The sequence below is a fragment of the Elephas maximus genome, chromosome 1, assembly GCF_024166365.1.
Source record: "Elephas maximus indicus isolate mEleMax1 chromosome 1, mEleMax1 primary haplotype, whole genome shotgun sequence".
Lineage (NCBI taxonomy): Eukaryota > Metazoa > Chordata > Mammalia > Proboscidea > Elephantidae > Elephas > Elephas maximus.
This window is the reverse complement of record NC_064819.1, coordinates 92,828,105-92,842,149: the sequence shown is the minus strand read 5'-3', so window position 1 is coordinate 92,842,149 and position 14,045 is coordinate 92,828,105. Positions and strand designations below refer to the sequence as shown.

The 14,045-nt window shown below is 42.6% G+C and overlaps 1 protein-coding gene across 3 annotated transcripts in view; it reads left to right on the top strand.

Moving 5' to 3' along the window:
• The window catches only part of LOC126078111 (HLA class I histocompatibility antigen, A alpha chain-like), a 598,109-nt gene that overhangs the window by 32,470 nt on the left and 551,594 nt on the right, over positions 1-14,045 (top strand). The window lies entirely within an intron of this gene.

Here is a 14,045-nt window from a genome sequence, read left to right as displayed (position 1 = left end):
TTAGCAGAAAGATCACTGCCTGGTCTAGCGGCCTTTTGCACCCAGTCATGAGAAGTTAAAGGTAAGAGAGGAGATTGCTGGGATTCAGGAGCTTGGCAGCTAGTGAGCCTGAGAAAGTGTAAGGCTGAAGGTGAGGCCAGAGGCTGGAGGCCTGGTCAGTCACTGTCATCACCTCCCCTAAGCACCCCTGTCCAGGGTACATCGTCTTTCACCAGGGAGCCTCAGCCCTTGTGAACACCGCTGGGCTCCATGTTTCCGTGAACCTCCATGAGGATCCTAAAGAGCAGAACTGGAAAGTTGCCTGAGCTCTGCTGATAGGGCACCCAGGGCACCAGGAACTGATTCTCATGTCACCTGAATTACCTTTATGGAAAATGTCATCCTTCTGCTTTTCTCATTCCTGACAAGATAAAACATGTCATTAAACCAAGTACTCGTAAAGGATTAATCAAGCGTAACTAATATATATATGGAAACCCTGGTGGGGTAGTGGTTAAGAGCTATGGCTGCTAACCAAAAGGTCAGCAGCTTGAATCCACAGGGCACTCCTTGGAGACCCTATGGGGCTGTTCTACTCTGTCTTATAAGGTCACTGTGACTTGGAATTAAATCGATAGCGATGGGTTAATGGGTAACAGGTACATGTTGATACAGCCTCCCAGTTGTGCTCAATGGTGGGAAGAAAGAATTAAGCCCCAGTTACTGATGAGAACAACAGAGTGGCAACATTCAGGTCAAGCACACCAGGTGCCCACACACACCAAAGAGATAGCTGCAAACTGACTTCCAGGAGAGTAAATGCTTGGACCTGGCATTGCTTTTTTCTTCCATTTTTTCCTGACACTGCTCTGGTTTCTGGGGTTTAGCCTCCTGAATCTCAACTGGGTAACAATATTAATCAGTTATTCAAGAAACTCACTGCCCCCATCACGGCATGAGAACTACTTGAGGGGTGCACTCTGCATGTACTAGTATGGAAGGGGAGGCTGGGTGGATGGGCCATCTGTATAAACCTGAAATAGAGAGGATGGGTGCCAATGTCGTTCACTTCGTGCATCTCACCATCCTGCCTTAAGTATCATCTTCTCCTGTAGGCTCTGCTCGGATCCTCTATTGTCATTCCCCAGGCGGTGACTGGGCCCTAGACACTGATGTGTTGCTCATGGCTTCTGAAATATGGCAAGAACTGAGGCAGTGGGGAACAGCCTTATGCTATAGAGGATCTTATCAAGTCAAAGGTGAACCTTTTAACTTCAAAATGCCCAGAGCATCTGAATCTGGTCATTAACATTTTCTCTCACAGGCTGAGAGAGCTGCCCTGTGTGGGACTAACAAGACTTCAGTGGTTCTCACTTCCACTTTGTTTCTCTGTGGACCCTGCCTTCTCTTCTTTCGGCTTCTCTGTGATGAGGTCTGTCTACTCAGATATAACACATAGGAAGATGGAAGGACATGTAAGGAGAAGGGTCTATTACCCCAGGTGCTCAGAACCCCTTCCACATAGTACCCAATACCCTAGGCCAGTGTAGCAACCTTCCTTCCCTGGGGATGAAACGGCTAAAATGTCTTACTCCCAGTCCAGCCTTATCATTTACTTGCCCTTAAGAGGAACTCATTGTTTTAGTAATTTTTCTCTTACCCTTTCATTGAGGATGCAGTAAATGGTTAATATGATGAGTGAAAGATTATAAATTAGAAAAAAAGTTGAGGTTAGAATATCTTTTAGAATGTGCATATTTGCTGGGGTGAGGTGAGTAGCAGGTGGGGATGAGAAGGGCAGGTGGAGGAGAGAAGGTGGTGGAATAGTGTGAGTCTTCACTCTGTGCTCAAGAAAGCTTCAGCTTTGACCTGGCCACTCTTGGATACTCGTCTGCATTCCTTCCTTGTGCTGTACTTTGTACTTGTTCTCTAGGGAGACCACTGTCCCCCCAGGTCACAGGGCCTCAGACATCCCACAAGCTGCACTACTCTCCAAACACTGGAGATAGAGGGCTGAGAATGGCATGCCTCAATCCTGCCCCCACCTCTGGACATGTTTGCTTTTTGCTTTTAGATTATATTCCTTCCTCTTGCAATTTATCTATGTTATTCTGGATGACAACTGTAATCATTCCACTCTGGCTGTGCTCTCCCTCTGACAGTGGGCTTGTCCTCCTTTTCGTTGATCTCCCCAAGACACCCAGGGAAGCCTCTACACATGGGGGTCCCTCTGAACTTCACGCATTATTTGCCAGCCTATTGCTGCCTTTGCCTTTCTTCCATCTCTGTTACCAGTACACTTCTGAATTCACATGTAGTATGGTAAACCAAATGTTGGCATGAGCATAGAGAAACAATGTGTCAATTCTGCAACATGAATAAATTACCTTTGAGGACTCTATATCAGGTGGAGTCCTGGAAGAGAACAGACGGCACAATGAAAGTGGTCACTGAAAAGCATGCAACAAGCAGAGTACTTACAGAGGTGTAGGCAGGTAACAACAATAGATGGTCAAGCTTCCTGGAACTAGGAACAGCTGGATGCTATTACCATCTCTATTCTGAAGAGACAGCAGAAGGGAATTTCCAGAATCCAGCAAAATCACACCCTTTGGAGATGTGCTGCCCAACGTGCACTGTAGGTAGAGGAATGAAGCCATTACAGTAGCACAGCGCTGGAGGAAAAGAGAGGGAGTGGTGGTAGGGAATGCCTTGAGTTCTTTCTCCTTCCACACAATGATCCATATTCTTCGTTTCCTCTTGTCAAACCCAACTGGAAACCACAGGGCAAAGAACCCCAGATGATGCATTCTATAACAGGACAGACGCATGATGCCCCACTACGCGTTTGTGACCTGGAGAGTAGACAAAGGAGAACAATCAGGGTGATGAGATTATACGGATTCTGTGAGGGGGACACAAGGCAGGGTACATGTCTTCTATTATAAGAAGAGATTTGGAGAAAATTTCGAGCTATTAGGCTTATTCTATGTGGGCTTATGAGTCGTGTCTAGGTAGATGAAAGAGGAAATGGCTACAGAAAACCATGATGAAGAGCTTCCTATGTGAAATACCCAAAATGAAATGTGATGAGGTCTATATCAACCACACACAGGCCACCCCCCCACTTAAAAGGGATGTTGTTTCGGATTTACACTCTGGACTAGATGATCTCAACTTTCAATTCCTCGGCTTGGTATCAAAGCATAAATCTAGAGACAAGTATCATGGTGATAACTAGGAATGCTTCCCTCAGATTCTACTAGCTCACGACAGCTCATGGCCTGAGGGAATTAGTCTACTGCTAAAAGGAATCTGTTTGCTTCCCTTGATTCCTTTCCAAAAAAAAAAAAAGTCATGGCCTGAGTTAACCTGCTTTTCCTATTTCATGTCTTTTTAAATATAATTTTATGTTACTAGGCAAATCAGTGTCATTAATATCACATGCTAGTGAAATTTTGCTGACGATAATTCAAAAATGACTGTGACCATATGTAGACAGGAATTTGTCAGGATTTCAAGCCAGGTTCAGAAGATAATGTGGAATGAGATATTATTGCTAATGTCTGATGGATCTTGGCCTAAAGCAGAGAATATCAGAAAGATGTTAACCTGTGTTTTATCTACTACGCAAAGACATTCAACTGTGTGGGTCATAACAAATTATGGATAACATTAAAACAATGGGAATTCCAGAACACTTATATGTGCTCATGTGGAACCTGTAGCTGGAGCAAGAAGCAGTTGTTCAGGGCTGAATGGACATGAAAATAGAGAGTGGATGGAAGAGTGTGCTGTCTCATTAGTGAAAGAGCAATTAGGAATGTATAGCAAGGTATATATAAGTTTTTGTATGAGAGACTGAGTTGATTTGTAAACTTTCACTTAAAGCACAATAAAAATTAAAAAAAAAAAGGAAAAAAACATATTACATGACTCATCTTTGTAGCAAATTGACTGTAGAATATATAATGTTTTGTGGTTGGTATTTCAATAACTATTCTTTACAGTTCTGCATCCTGTTCTGTGCTCCAGAAGGCTGTCCTTTACGTACTACATCAACAGGCCTTCTTGCCCTCTGTCTCATACTTGGTTTGGTGAAGAATAGGTACGGGCAGTAGATTTGAGAGGGTCAGAGCAGAATAAGGCTTGTGCAGATGCCTTCCTCTATGAAAAGACACAGTTCCTGTTGATTGGCTTTTTTTTTTTTTTTTCAACCTGTAAAATTCCCTAGGTTCCAGTTAATACTTCTTCCTGCCACTTTGGGCAAAGAGGCATGGAATTTCTCTTGTGTAAACTATGTGGTAATTCCCTGATATCTCCTTCTAAGATCTCTCTCTATCATCTCAATTTGACAGCACCATCTGTTTTTTGCTAGAACCGTGGCCGATACACTGATCTATACCCATCACAGTAAGTGACACTGATGGAATAAAAACAGATCTTCTACTCCCTCACCCTAAGCTTTTGTTAGTGGGTTCAGTTGCCCCTCTTTTTTTGTAAACACTCTACATACAGGGACTCAAAGCATATCTAACTTCTGCAAGACTCTGCCGTTGAATGTCCTCTTGATTACCCCCTTGAAATCATTGTTCCTCAGGTTGTAGATGATGGGGTTTAGCATAGGAGTGATGACAGTGTAGGACAATGACACTAGCTTCTCGTTCCCAGGTGACTGGTTGGATTCAGGCAGTAGGTAGGTCAGATGAGCAGTTCCATAGAATAGGGACACTACAATGAGGTGAGGTGAACAAGTGGAGAGTGCCTTCTGGTGGCCAGTAGCAGAAAGCATTCTCAGGATGTTTATCATAATGCAGGTGTAGAAAACCAAAATGAGGGAGAAGGGAAACATAAATAGTAATGTGGATATAACGCACTTCCAATCCAAATACCAATGTCATACTTTAAGGGGATAGAGAAACAAATCACTAATTTCATATGGAAGGGAAAGAACCCCCGGATAAGCAAAACATTACTGAAAAAGAAGAAGAAAGTGGGAGGCCTCACTCTACCTGATTTCAGAACCTATTATACAGCCACAGTAGTCAAAACAGCCTGGTACTGGTACAACAACAGGCACATAGACCAATGGAACAGAATTGAGAACCCAGATATAAATCCATCCACGTATGAGCAGCTGATATTTGACAAAGGACCAGTGTCAGTCAATTGGGGAACTGATAGCCTTTTTAACAAATGGTGCTGGCATACTTGGATATCCATTTGCAAAAGAATGAAACAGGACCCATACCTCACACCATGCACAAAAACTAACTCCAAGTGGATCAAAGACCTAAACATAAAGGCTAAAACAATAAAGATCATGGAAGAAAAAATAGGATCAACCCTAGGAGCCCTAATACGGGGCATAAACAGAATACAAAACATTACCAAAAATGATGAAGAGAAACCAGATAACTGGGAGCTTCTAAAAATCAAACACCTATGCTCATCTAAAGACTTCACCAAAAGAGTAAAAAGACCACCTACAGACTGGGAAAGAATATTCAGCTATGACATCTCAGACCAGCGCCTGATCTCTAAAATCTACATGATTCTGTCAAAACTCAACCACAAAAAGACAAACAACCCAATCAAGAAGTGGGCAAAGGAGATGAACACACATTTCACTAAAGAAGATATTCAGGCAGCCAACAGATACATGAGAAAATGCTCCCGATCATTAGCCATTAGAGAAATGCAAATTAAAACTACGATGAGATTCCATCTCACACCAACTAGACTGGCATTAATCCAAAAAACACAAAATAATAAATGTTGGAGAGGCTGCGGAGAGATTGGAACTCTTATACACTGCTGGTGGGATTGTAAAATGGTACAACCACTTTGGAAATCCATCTGGCGTTATCTTAAACAGTTAGAAATAGAACTACCATACAACCCAGAAATCCCACTCCTCGGAATATACCCTAGAGATACAAGAGCCTTCACACAAACAGATATATGCACACCCATGTTTATTGCAGCTCTGTTTACAATAGCAAGAAGCTGGAAGCAACCAAGATGTCCGTCAATGGATGAATGGGTAAATAAATTGTGGTATATTCACACAATGGAATACTGCGCATCGATAAAGAACAGTGACGAATCTCTGAAACATTTCATAACATGGAGGAATCTGGAAGGCATTATGCTGAGTGAAATGAGTCAGTTGCAAAAGGACAAATATTGTATAAGACCACTATTATAAGATCTTGAGAAATAGAAAAAACGGAGAAGAATACATACTTTTGTGGTTACAAAGGGGGGAGGGAGGGAGGGAGGGAGAGGGCTTTTTATTGATCAATCTGTAGATAAGAACTGCTTTGGGTGAAGGGAAAGACAACACTCAATACAAGGAAGGTCAGCCTAATTGGACTGGACTAAAAGCAAAGAGGTTTCCGGGATAAAATGAAAGCTTCAAAGGTCAGCGGAGCAGGGGCTGGGGTCTGGGGAACTTGGTTTGAGGGGACTTCTAAGTCAATGGGCAAAATAATTCTATTATGAAAACATTCTGCATCCCACTTTGAATTGTGGCGCCTGGGGTCCTAAATGCCAACAAGCGGCCATCTAAGATACATCAGTTGGTCTCAACCCACCTGGAGCAAAGGCAAAGGAAGAACACCAAGGTCGCACGACAACTAAGAACCCAAGAGACAGAAAGGGCCACATGAACCAGAGACCTACATTATCCTGAGACCAGAAGAACTAGTTGGTGCCCGGCCACAATCGATGTCTGCCCTGTCAGAGAACACAACAGACAACTCCTGAGGGAGCAGGAGACCAATGGGATACAGACCCCAAATTCTCATGAAAAGAACATACCTAATGGTATGATTGAGACTAGAGGAATCCCAGAGACAATGCTCCCCAGAACATCTGATGACAAAGGACAGGAACCATCCCCGAAGACAAATCATCAGGCATGAAAAGGACTGGTCAGTGGGGGGGAGAGAGATGCCGATGAAGAGAGAGCTAATTAAATCAGGTAGACACTGGAGAGTGTGTTGGCAACTCTTGACTGGAGGGGGGATGGGAAGATAGAGAGAGAGGGAAGATGGCAAAATTGGCACAAAACGAGAGACTGTAAGGGCTGACTCAATAGGGGGAGAGCAAGTGGGAGAAGGGAGTAAGATGTATGTAAACCTACATGTGACAGACTGATTGGAATGGTAAATGTTCACTTGAAGCTTAATAAAAATTAATTAAAAAAAATAGTAATGTGGAGACCAGTGCTTGCATTTCATACACAGTTGTGTCCTCAGTGATTAGTTTCAATTCTGGGAGGTCAGCACAAAAAAAGTGGTCTATGGCATTGGGTTCACCGAAAGAATCCAAGGTGTCCATAGCATAGAGATTGGAACACCAGACATCCAAGATCCTGTGGACATCCACAAGCACAAGGTCCTGTTCATTCTGACTGTGTAATGGAGATGGTAACAGGTAGCCACACGTGATTGTAAGCCAACATAGAGAGGAGGAAACATTCAGAGCTGCGAAAGAAGAAGTACATCTGGGTACCACAGCCTACAAAGAGATGATTTTTCTTGGGAACATTAGATCCGCCAACCTCTTAGGCACCGTGACCAAGGTGAAACAAACTTCAAAAAGTGATAAAATTTGAAGAAAGAAGTACATGGGAGTTTGAAGAGCAGAATCCATGCTAGTAACTGTGATAAGAAAGTTGTCTAACAAAGTGACTATACAGATGGCCAGGAGCTAAACAAAGAGGAAAATGAGGAAAACCAAGAAGAATAAATTCAGAGACTCTGGTCTGATTGTCACAAGTCGTATCTTAGAGCAGCTTCTAAGAATCAAACTTAATATGGACATCAAAGATTGCTCTTTAAATTTAATCTCAAGAATAGCAATAAAATCTACAAACCACACACAGAAAAAAAGAAGCAGTTGTTCAGACAGAACAAGGGGATGCTGTGTGGTTCAAAATTGGAAAAGGTATGAGGCAAGATTTTCTCCTTTGATCTTAATTATTCAATTAAGGGAAAGCCCCTTCACAAATAATACGACAAGCCAGACTATAAGAAAAAGAATATGGCACAAAAATTGAAGACTCATTAACAACCAGTGATATGCAGATGACACAAACATGCTTGCTGAAAATGAAGATGACTTGAAATACTTACTGATAAAGCTCAAACAGCCTCAGTATGGATTACACCTGAATATAAGGAAAATGAAAATCCTCACAACTGGATCGATAAACAACATCATGATAGATGGAGAAGAAATTGAAGTTGTCAGGGATTTCATCTTACTTGGATCAACAGTCAACATCCATGGAAGCAGCAGTCAAGAAATCAAGTGACATATTGCATTGGACAAATCTGCTTCAAAAGCTCTCTAAAGTTTTAAAAAACAAAGATGTCCGTTTGTTGTTTAAGGTGTACCTGACCCAAGCCATGATCTTTTCAATCACCTCACATGCATGTGAAAGCTGGACAAGGAAAAAGGAAGACAAAGAAGAATACTGAATATACCCTGGACTGCAAGAAGAATGAACAAATTAGTCTTAGAAGAAATATAAGCAGTATACTCCTTAGAAGCAAGGATGGTGAAACTTTGTTGAGCTTACTTTGGACATGTCATCAGGAAAGACCAATGGCTAGAAAAGGATATCATATTTGGGAAAGGGCCAATGAAAACAAAGGAAAAACCCAATGGGATGGGTTGACACAACAGTTGCAAAAATGCATTCAAACATACCAACAGTCCTGAGGATGGCACAGGACTGGGCAACATTTCATTCTATTATACATAAGGTTTCCATGAGTTGGAGCTGACTTGATGGCAACTAAAAACAGTAACAGGCAAATCATGTGTTTGCTCTCACTCACATGTTGTGAAGTTCATAAGGGTCACATATGCTCATTTGTGAAGTTTTTATTTGGAAAGCCCCTTCACAATCCTACAAGTTCCATCTGACATTAAAAATTATGCTGAGTAGGTAACAAACATGCGCTTTTCTTCAATAGGCAATCAGTTTTTGTGTTGTTTTTGAAATAAAAATTGTCCAAGCACCTCAATGCATATCTCAATCCACTTCCTCCACACGGTTGTGCACTTCATAAAGTAATTGGTCGGGTTATTTGGTTGTAAGCAACAAAAGCGGACTCTGATTATTTAACTAAACAGAGAATGTATATGGACAACTGATTTTCTACAAGGGGTCAAAGTCCATTCAATGGTGAAGAAACAGTCTCTTTAACAAATGGGACTGACAAAACTGGATTTCCACATGCAGGAAAATGAAACAGGACCCATACCTCACACCATACACAAAAACTAACTTAAATGGATCAAAGACCTAAAAGTTAAAACTACAATTATAAAGTTCATAGAGTCAAAACTATGGAACCTAATTTTTTTTACAGATAGATTACCAAACACAACTGCAAATACACAAACAACAGAAGACAAAATGGTTAACTGGGACCTCACAAAAATTAAACATGCTCATCAAAAGACTTTATCGAAAGAGTAAAAAGACAACCTGCAGACTGGGAAAAAAATCTTTGAGAAGAACATATCCAATAAGGATCTATTTTCCAAAACACATGTAAAACTCTACAACTCAACACCAAAAAGGCAAATGAGTCAATTTAAAAATGGGCAAAAGGCACAAAGCAGACACTTCTTCAAGGAGGGCATTTAAGGAGCCAACAAACACATGCAAAGATACTCTCTGTCATTAACCACTGTTGTTTTAGGTGCTCCCGAGTCGTTTCTGACTCACAGTGGCCGTATAGGCCAGAGTAGAACTGCCCCACAGGGTTTCCAAGGAGCACATGGTGGATTTGAACTGCTGACCCTTTGCTTAGCAGCTATAGCTCTTAACTACTATGCCACCAGAGTTCTCATTAACCATAAGAGAGATGCAAATCAAAAGTACAATGAGATACAATCTCACCCCTGCTTACAGGTCTCTCCAACAGTTCTGCTGATCTCTGATCTTTTCTTGGAATAGTTCCTTTTCTTGGAGGACAATAGATGTTTGCCGCCAAGTCACTCCATTAGCCCATTGCGTGTCTGTAGAATTCCAGGAGGCTGTCAGGTTTCCTTCATTTTGCACTGTCTCAGTGAACTTCTTAGGCATAGAGTACATATAGACAGTTTACAACTTATTGAAATAAGTTCTCATTTGATTTGATCTGATCCCTGAAGTAGTATAATACCATGTACTTGACTTGTAGTGGGTGCACAATAAATATTTATTGAATGAACCAATAAGCCACCAGGAACAAATACAATGCAAGTACTGTATTATTCATATTCACCTTTTATAGAGGAGGAGCAATGTGCTCAGAGAATTAGAGAAATTGAATTAGATCATCCAGATAGCAGAATAGAGAACACACATTTCCTGCCTTAAAGGAATCAGAACTCTACTAGGGGTAATAGCATGTATCATCCAATTCAAAATATGTTAATTATGAGAACTGAATTTGATACATTTCAGGGTATACCTAAGAAGGAATGAAGAAGCTCAAAAGTTAACTTAGGAGCAGCTGGTGGATTTGAACTGCTGACCTTTTGGTTAGCAGCCATAGTTGGCTATAACTCTTAAACACTTCACAGCCAGTATTTAAAAGACAGAGTGTCAAAAGACAAAATATATAGGGGGGAAAAAAAAACCCTTATTTGGACCAAAGCAAAAGATGTTTTCAAGCGTCAGGGTATAAAAATGTCTGACTCAGACTCCCGGCAAGGCCCAAGCAAGTGAGCCTCTCGGTGCCGTTCTTAATCAGGTGTAATTTCAACCCCAGGGGACATTTGAAATATCTGGGAACATTTTTGCTTGTAACAACTGGGGAATGCTACTGGTTTATAGTGGGTAGAGGCCAGGGATGATGCTAAACCTCACACAATGTACAGAACAGCCCCCCATGACAAGGAACTATCCAGCCCAGAATGTCAATAGTGCTAAGGCTGAGAAACCTGCTCTAGACGTAAGTGCCCTAAAGTTCTCACCATTTCACAGGTGGGAAAACTGAGGCACCAAGAGGGAAATTGCCAGCAAGAGCAGAGCAGGGAGTTGAGTCCAGGCCATCTGGATACAGATGCTATTCTTCCTCAGTAGAACCAGTGGGCTCAGAAGCTGACCACTGAGACTGAAATCTCAGCTGCACGTGCTGTTATGTTCTGTTGGCACCATCTGGTGTTGGCATTGGGTTTGTAGCCACACAAACTCAGGATAGTCTCCTCCTAGCACCCCCTGAACCCTGTCACGGCTCCTGCCCTCACCATCTAAGCAATGCTAGGAAGTAGCAGAGACTCAGTATTGAAGGGAGGAATCCAGGAGGAGAATAAATACAATGTTCTCTCCTTCCGTGACAGTAAGGCCATGTGCCTTTAAAGAACGGGAAGTGCTTGGTGAAAAAAGGTCCCCAACTCCTTGTTCTTTCAGCCTAGCAGTGGGTCAAAAACACAGTTCTTTCTCTTTCATAATTATAAGACTCTCTTATCCTGGAGAAAGGAATACACACCAGTGCCAGTCCCTGCTCCACAGGCCCTGCTCAGGGATAGTCGCTGGCCTCAGTCTGCAGCTCAGTCTTCTCCCCTAGCCCCCTGCTCCTAAGTTAAAAAAAAACCCATTGTCATTGAGTTGATTCCCATTCATAGTGACTCTATAGGACAGAGCGGCACTACTCTGTAGTGTTTCCAAGGAGCGCCTGGGGATTCAAACTGCCGAACTTTTGGCTAGCAGATGTACCTCTTAACCACTAAGCTCCTGAGGTAGCAGCTGCTAATGGAAAGCCCATCCAAGACGCTCAGGAGACAACTGGATCCAAACCAAACAAAACCAAACCCAGTGCCGTCAAGTTGATTCCGAATCATAGGACAGAGTAGAACCGCCCAATGGAGTTTCCAAGGAGCTCCTGGTGGATTTGAACTGCCAATCCTTTGGTTAGCAGCTGTAGTACTATGCCACCAGGGTTTCCAAGAAGCTGACCCAGTTTAGAAAAAGTTGGCTTTCCACAGTGTCTGTATGTGACCTGACCCTAGAACATCTCCTGTTCACCTTCCCCTGAGCCCCTGTGCCAGCCCAGGCTCTCAAGCTGCACTTCGGCCTTCCTTGCCCCTTAATGATTCACTCTGCCACTGCAAACACAGCCTTTCCCCAAACTCCTGCTGCTTGGTTGAGGATTTCAAGGCCTTCCTGCCCCTTTTTCTACAAGGGATTCAATTTAGGTAAAAGGTGTAAAATTGCCTTAATTGGCCTTTGTTCTTGGTTCTTTCAAGCCAGACCAGCACCTGGGGTATGATGAGTTTATTTCTGTGGCCTTTTGCCCTTAGTTTTTAGAAAAACAATTTAAGAGCTTTCCCAAGTTACTGACTGTTCCTAAGTATTTCTTAATTTTTCCTTGTAATTAGCAAGATCCAACTTGGCACCAGAAGTCCTTGTGGCATAGTGATTAAGAGCTATGGCTCCTAAAAAAAAGTTCAGCGGTTTGAATCCCCCAGGCACTCCTTAGGAACCCTGTGCAGCAGATCTGCCCTGTCCTATAGAGTCGTCCTGAGTGGGAATCGACTTGACCACAATGGGTTTGCTTTTTTTTTTTGTGGTGGCACCATCTGGTGTTAACACTGGGCTTAGACAATTCTTTGGTTGCTGATATCAGTAGTAGCTGAAATGAAAGGGGTGAAGTGAAATTTATGAGACCTGAATGTTTAAAAAGGTTTAATAAGACTGTTGTGTGAAAGAAAATGGATACTGTATCTGATTGGGTAACAACTCAAAAGGCATGCAAACCTGCCTTTAAGCCAGCTTTTATTAAAAAATACCCTAAAATGGGAAATAATACATGGGGCTTATACCAAAAGCCCTTGAGATCAAGAGATTTGCATTTGAGAGACAGTTATATTGAACTTTGATTGAGAGTACCAGAATGATTGAAGGGTTGATTGACTGAAGAGCTGCTAGCTGAATGAACAGTAAACGATGCCCAACTGAGGCCCAGCCCTATGGAATATGACGGGTGCATTGGAGTAGGAAATGTCAGTGCCCATCAGAAGAACCCACTTCCAGGACTAGCAGTTAATGGGAGTTGGCAAATAGATAGCATCGTATACTTGCTTGAGAGAACCACCTGGGTGGAAGTAGGGGAGGTGCAGCAATACAGAGATGGGCTGGATTGAGGCATGTTCCTCTTGCACTCGTTGATCTAGCTCTGGGTGTCTAGGGATGAGATGACCTAGCCCTGGGTGTCTAGGGATAAGATGACCTGCCCCTGGGTGTCTAGGGATGAGATGACCTAGCCCTGGGTAGCTGGGGATGAGATGACCTAGCCCTGGGTGGCTAGGGATGAGATGACCTAGCCCTGGGTGACTAGGGATGAGATGACCTAGTTTCAGGTAGATAGGGATAAGAGAGAGATTTTTAACATGACAAACTGGCGTAGGCAACAAGATTTGCTGCAGTTCGGTGGCTTGCCCTGGTCTGAACTTTGCTTATCGATGCAGGTGCTCAGGGTTCTAACTGGAACAGAATATTCTTCGAACTAAGGCACATGGTTTTCTCCTCAGCATACTGGTTTGGTAGGGATGGGCAATTAAAACATCAGCTATCAAAAATAGGGGAAGATTAACGGCATGAGGGACTCGCTCACATGTCTTCATGAATTTGTACTCACACCCAATGAAGAGGCACAAGGGAGAATCCCCACTGGAAGTATTTCTTTTCTCCTGGTGGATCTGGGGAAGAAAGGGTGACGGAGGTTGCTGATATGACTGTGATTCAGCTGTGAAGAATGGAATCAGGGATGATTGTCACAGATGTAATTGTGATTATGAAAATTTTAACTGTAGAAGCTGTAATTCTAAATGAGTGGGTTGAGCATAAGCACATACTAGACAAGTACAGTGGCTGAATCTACTGTCCCTGGAAAGTTTTGGTGTGCTGATGTCTTGGCAGAAGCTCAGAGCAAAGATACAGATATTGTAGAGCATTTTCTGGTTAAAATATCCTAACTGATGAGCACAATAATCTGTTCTCTGGAGGGTGAGCGTGCTCCCTGGGAATACAGAAGCTCTGAGCTGGGGCCCCT